This window comes from Phoenix dactylifera, chromosome 16 (assembly GCF_051530095.1).
Source record: "Phoenix dactylifera cultivar Ajwa chromosome 16, Ajwa_hap1_PhDact_Kaust_v1.1, whole genome shotgun sequence".
NCBI lineage: Eukaryota > Viridiplantae > Streptophyta > Magnoliopsida > Arecales > Arecaceae > Phoenix > Phoenix dactylifera.
The window spans coordinates 7,320,677-7,326,824 of NC_143205.1; positions in this window are offsets into that span (position 1 = coordinate 7,320,677).

The following is a 6,148-nucleotide window of genomic DNA, read 5'->3' on the forward strand; positions in this document are numbered from 1 at the left end:
CCCAACTAAATAATCTAGTTTAATATCAATATCCAACAAAAAAAATATATTATCTAGGTATTAAAAATTAAGTACCAAAAAAATTCCATCAAATTGAATTATAACAATATGGCGCACATGCACTAAATTGACACCATCTCTCCTGTTTTATCCTTCTTTCCCTATTTTGAAACTGCATTTCGTATGCTCTAGCTTCATTCTCTTCCTCCTTGATCACTAGACATCACCATAAACCGCTTTTCCTCTCTCCTACCTTGGTCTATCCACTAGTTGTCACCGACAATCGCCGTTGTCAAAAACATCCCCTTTTTTCTCAGTCTCTTGATTCACCACCACACTTTGTTTCTTCTCTCTCTCATCGATCGCCTCACTCTGAATCACTCCCTTTATTCTCATAGAGCTCTATTCGGCTAAATGCCGAGCATTTCCCCAAGTGCAATTTGTCACCCCTTCAGTGACCAACCTTCCCATGCATCACTGGCTAAAGAGTGGACCAAGGGCTCCATTAACCATTTGGAACAACCCCAACACCCCCTTCTTTCCTTCTCCTCCCATGATTCTCCTTCACTTCTTCTTTTCCTCTTTCTTTGACGTCGTCTTCACTCATCCAATTTCTTGCCATCTCCTGCTATTAGCCTTCTGGGCTTCACACCATTGCCTTGCTGGACTTTCTGCTTCTTGTCGATACTCAAACACATATTTCCATCTCTTTGACCTCTCATCTCATCCCTGCCTCTCCTTCCCTTTTCTCTAACATTATGTCTGTACCTTAACTCCTTAGCCTACTTTCACCTCTCTCTCCTTTTGCTGGACCCATCGAGCCTTTGATTATTGCAGGATATTGTGTATCCGCTTTATGCTCTTACTGTTAGAAGTATGCCCTAGAAGCCAATTTGGCTGATGCATTATTTTGTTCAGAGACATAAATTTGTACTTGACCTAATTATGAATTTATTAAGACAGGCATTCTTTTCATTCATGTTCTTATGTGTCCATGAATCGTTCAAGAAATTAATAAGATGATGACGCATATTCTCAAAAGTTGAGAATTTGAGACATGTGTCATTGGTGATTAATTTCTGAATAGCTCCTGATAGATGGATCATCACGAGGATGGTGATCGATCCGCTGAGATTAGTGCACAGATCGCTTTCTTTGATGGAGTTGTATGGTAAACAGAGTCGCATAGCACGGTTTGAAGTATCCAAAAGGCTCTTCAAGGCCAAGATGCACGAAGGGTAGTCTGTCCATGATCATGGTTTGACCATGATAAAGGACTTAGAGGAGCTTGAGAAGCTCAGCATGACCATGCACAAGAAATTGCAAACGAATTTGATCCCGTAATCTCTTCCAGCTTCATATGAACAGTTTATTGTAAACTACCATATGAACAAGACTGTATGCACCAAAAATAAAATTGTTAAATAAATTGGTAACTACCTTAGGGACCTTGAAGAGTGGAAGGGGCATCATTCTCACTGTCGAGTTGGCTTCTACTTCCAAGAGAGAGTCTACCTAGAAGAAGAAGAGAAGCCTGCGAAGAAGCAGAAGACCGAGAAGAAGCTAAGGAAGGAAGTTTCAAGAAAAAGACCGATTGCAAGGGAAAGTGTTTCTATTGCATCAGGACGGCCATTGGAAGAAGCACTGTCCTACATATATAGGAAGTATAAAGAGCAAAAAGCATGACAGATCTTCAGAAGGTATATCAGATATGCTCATTATCAAAAGGATACTTAAAGGACTGTTACCTGCTGGTAGCAGATTTTTGATTTCTGTATCTTGTGTAGCATAGAAAGATTTTTATAAGACTACTCTTCCATTTATTTAAAAAATAAATTGGTTGCACGTGGTTTTATGATTGGCAGTCTCTATCACTTATATTTGGATGTGTCTGTGAATGTATCTGAGTAAACAGTGAGTACCATTAAATTCAAAAGATCAAGAGATGAGATAAATTTAAAGTATTTGTGGCACCTCAAGCTTGGCCATATAGGAGAAGACAGAATAAACAATTTGGAAAAATATGGGCTTCTGGGCTCATTAACTTCTGAGTCATATCCAATTTATGAATCCTGCCTTAAAGAAAAGATGGCCAAATTACCCTTTGTAGGATACGGGGGAGGTCCACTAAGATACTTACCCTAGTACACACTAATGTGTGTGGCCCATTCGATGTGCAGGCTAGAGATCGTAATTTTTACTTCGTTTACTGATGATTACTCACGGTATGGATATGTGTATGAGCTACAAATCTGAAGCATTTGAAAAGTTCAAAGAGTTCGGATATGAAGTAGAAAAACAAACAGAAAAACTCATTAAGTTTCTTCGATCAGATCGAGGAGGTGAATACCTTAGTGGAGAGTTCCGTGATTATTTTAAAGAGAATAGTATAGTTTCACAATGGACCCCTCCTAGTACACCTCAACTCAATTGGGTGTCAGAGAGGAGGAATCAGATTCTATTAGATATGGTCAGGTCCATGATGAGCTTCACTGATTTATCCTTATTTCTTTAGAGAGATGCCCTATTTTCAGCAATTTACATATTGAATAGAGTTTTCTCTAAGTCTATTTTCTACCACACCATATAAGATATGGCATAGTTAGAAGCCGAGTCTTGGTTATCTTAAGATTTGGGGATGTTCGGCCTAAGTCAAGCAATAACAGGCGGACAAGTTAGAAAATAGGACAATTAATGCTCATTTTATTGGATATCCTAAAGAGTCATTAGGATATAATTTTTATGTCCCAAAGGATCACAAAGTATTTATGAGCCGACTTGCTATCTTCATAGAAAATAGTTTATCCTTGATAGAGGTAGTGGGAGGAAAATTGAGCTCGAAGAGAAAGTCTCTAAAAAAGCAACGAGCCATTGTGCTTATGGAACCTATTCATATTGAGCCAGTACATTAGTACCTCCTCCACCTCGTAAATCTGGTAGGATCTTCCGTCCTTCTGAAAGGTACTTAGGTGTGCTTACAGAGGATGGAGAGGAAGTGTTCCTTATGGAAGATAAGGGATCAAGGTAAAGATCCCAATGCCTACAACGAAGCAATGTTAGACATCGATTCTGAGAGATGGTTGGAAGCACTGAAGTCAGAGATGCACTCCATGTATTCCAACCAAGTCTGGACCTTAGTAGATCCACCACAAGGTATAGTACCTATTGGGTGTAAATGGATCTACAAGAGAAAATTAAGTTTGAATGGTTAGGTAAAGACCTATAAGACAAGGTTAGTGGCGAAAGGATATAGTCAGCGCGAAGGTACTGATTATCAGGATACTTTTTTACCTGTAGCTATGCTGAAGTTCATTCGAATATTGCTTGCTACTGCAGCATATAATGATATTGTGATGGTGATCACAAGGTCTATAAGCTGCAAAGGTCCATCTATGGACTAAAGCAAGCATCTTGGAATTGGAACACTCGTTTCAACGATGTAATGAAATCGTTTGATTTCATCAAGAACAAAGATGAACCATATGTTTATAAGAAGATTAGTGGAAGGGCTATTGTATTCCTTGTATTGTACGTGGATGATATCCTTCTTGTTGGGAATGATATTTCCATACTAACTTAGGTCAAGGTATGGTTGTCTAAGAAATTCTCCATGAAAAACCTTAGAAAAGCATTCTATATTTTGTGAATTAAGATCTATAGAGATAGATCTAAGAGGATGCTTGTCCTATCACAGGATATGTACATAGAGAAAGTATTGAAGAGATTTGGCATGGAAACCTCTAAAAGGAGATTATTATCCCTTAGGCATGGGATAAATCTCTCCAAGAAGATGTGCCCCAATACATCTGAAGAGATTCAAAGGATGAGCAAAGATCCCTTATGCTTCGGTTATTGGAAGCCTTATATATACCATGCTATGTACACGACTTGATAGCACATGCTGTAAATGTCACGAGCATATATCAGTCAAATCCATGCGAGGAGTACTAGATAGCTGTAAAAAATAGTCTGAAGTACTTGAGAAGAACTAAGGACATGTTCTTGATCTTTGGGAGAAGATTAGAGTTAATGGTAGAAGGATACAGACATTTTGATGATAGAAAGTCTACATCAGAATATGTGTAATGGTGGTTCAGTAAATTGGAAGAGTTCCAAACAATCGATCATTGTAGTTTCTACCTTGAAAGCTGAATGTATCGCTGCCTCTAAGGGTGCAGTGGAAACCTTCTGGTTCAAAATGTTTATTGTAGAGTTAGGTATAATGTCATCAGATGCCATAACACTCTACTGCGATAATAATGGCACCATAACACTAGCTAAGGAGCCAAAATCTCACCAGAAGTCTAAGTACATAGAGCGGCGGTTTAACCTGATGCGCGACTACCTCGGAAAAAAAATAGAGGTACAGAGAATTGAAGCACATCTTGAGAAAATGAGGCTTAAATTTATGGCTGATTGGCTTTAGTGCAAGTGGGAGATTGTTAGAAGTATACCCTAGAAGCCAATTTGGCTGACACATTATTTTGTTCTAGGACATAAATTTGTAGTTGACCTAATTATGAATTTATTAAGATGGGTATTCTTTTTATTTATGTTCTTATGTGTCCATGAATTATCTAAGGAATTAATAAGATGATGACGCATATTCTCAAGAGTTGAGAATTTGAGACATGTGTCATTGATGATTAATTCTTGAATAGCTCCTGATTGATGGATCATCACACAGACAGTGATCGATCCACTAAGATTAGTGCACAGATCGCTTTCTTTGATGGACGAGTTTTAAGTCTTCAGTGTGGTGACATTGGAGCAATTGTGCAAGTGCTTGTTAGAGAATAAGGGTACTGAGCGTGACCATAGCAAGTAGTCACTTGGATGTCTATCCATTCGTCAGTGACTTACTTGATGCTGCAGTTGTATGACTGATCATTTGACCTGCGATGCCTCGGCTATTCACAGTGAGGTTGCTGTAATTTGACGAGCACATAAACATGGGCCCTATCCATTTGGGTTCTTGTGGTGCAGATTGGCTGCAGTAGGTTCATTGTAGGGGTAGGGGTGCATCTAAATGGAATCTATTAACCTTAATAGATTAGGAGAGATTCTATGTGATTTATAAGACTGAGTTCGTAAATCCTTGGCTAAGGTAGTTTTTTGGAAAAAGATTTTTTTATCTCAAACTAGAGTCGAATAAATCTTGACATATGACAGATGATGAGGTTTGACGAGTTAAACATGACCTCCATCCTATCGGAATCCATGATAAAGGGACTGTATCATACGCTAACTGTACCTAGAGGTTCATCTATTCCATTCTGCTCGGTAGCCACTACATTCTGCTAGGTGTCACTGGTGGATTGTGAGACTCAAAGGCATTCACTTGATGATCAGTAAATCCGAATGAGAAGAGTTGGAATTGTTCCAACCCATTGAAAGAAGTTTCAATGATATTGTGATAGGGATCACAATATATCTTACTACCAGACAGAATATAACTTATGGGGTCATACACAATAGAGGATCTGATCGATCTGATAGTTGGATTATGATTTGGAATCATAATAGTTTGTAATTATCAATTTGATTGATAATTGGTTTAACCTACTAAGAGTTAATGAGTTGAAGAAGAAATTAATTGCAATTGAATTGCAATTTGATTGAATCAATTGGACTTAATTGATTGAGCTCGATCTTATTTGATAAGATTCAAGAGTCTTACTTGGAGTAGGACTCCGAGAGTTCAATTGGATTAGGACTTCCAATTATTAGAGTCCTACTTGGAGTAAAATTTCTAAAGTTCTAATTGGATTAGGATTAAAATTATATGAGTCCTAATTGGATTAGAACTTCTAGAGTCCTAATTAATTATTGGTCTAATAGATGAAGATGACTCCTAATTAGATTAGAATTGAAGAGTTCAATTGAGTCATGATCCAATTGGATCCTAATTAGATTAGGACTCCAAGAGTCATAATTGATTTAATCTTATGGATAAAGATCTTGAATCAAATAGGAAGACTAATTGGGTCCTAATTAGATTAGAATTCAATGAACCAAGGGCCACCTAAATTCTAATTTGATTAGGATTAGAAGAAAGGGGCAAGAGCCCCTCCTTTCCTTGGACACTCTCGGGATCCGCGTCCTGGTTGGTCGGGATGCGTCTTGTAATACCTGGGCCCAAAAATCA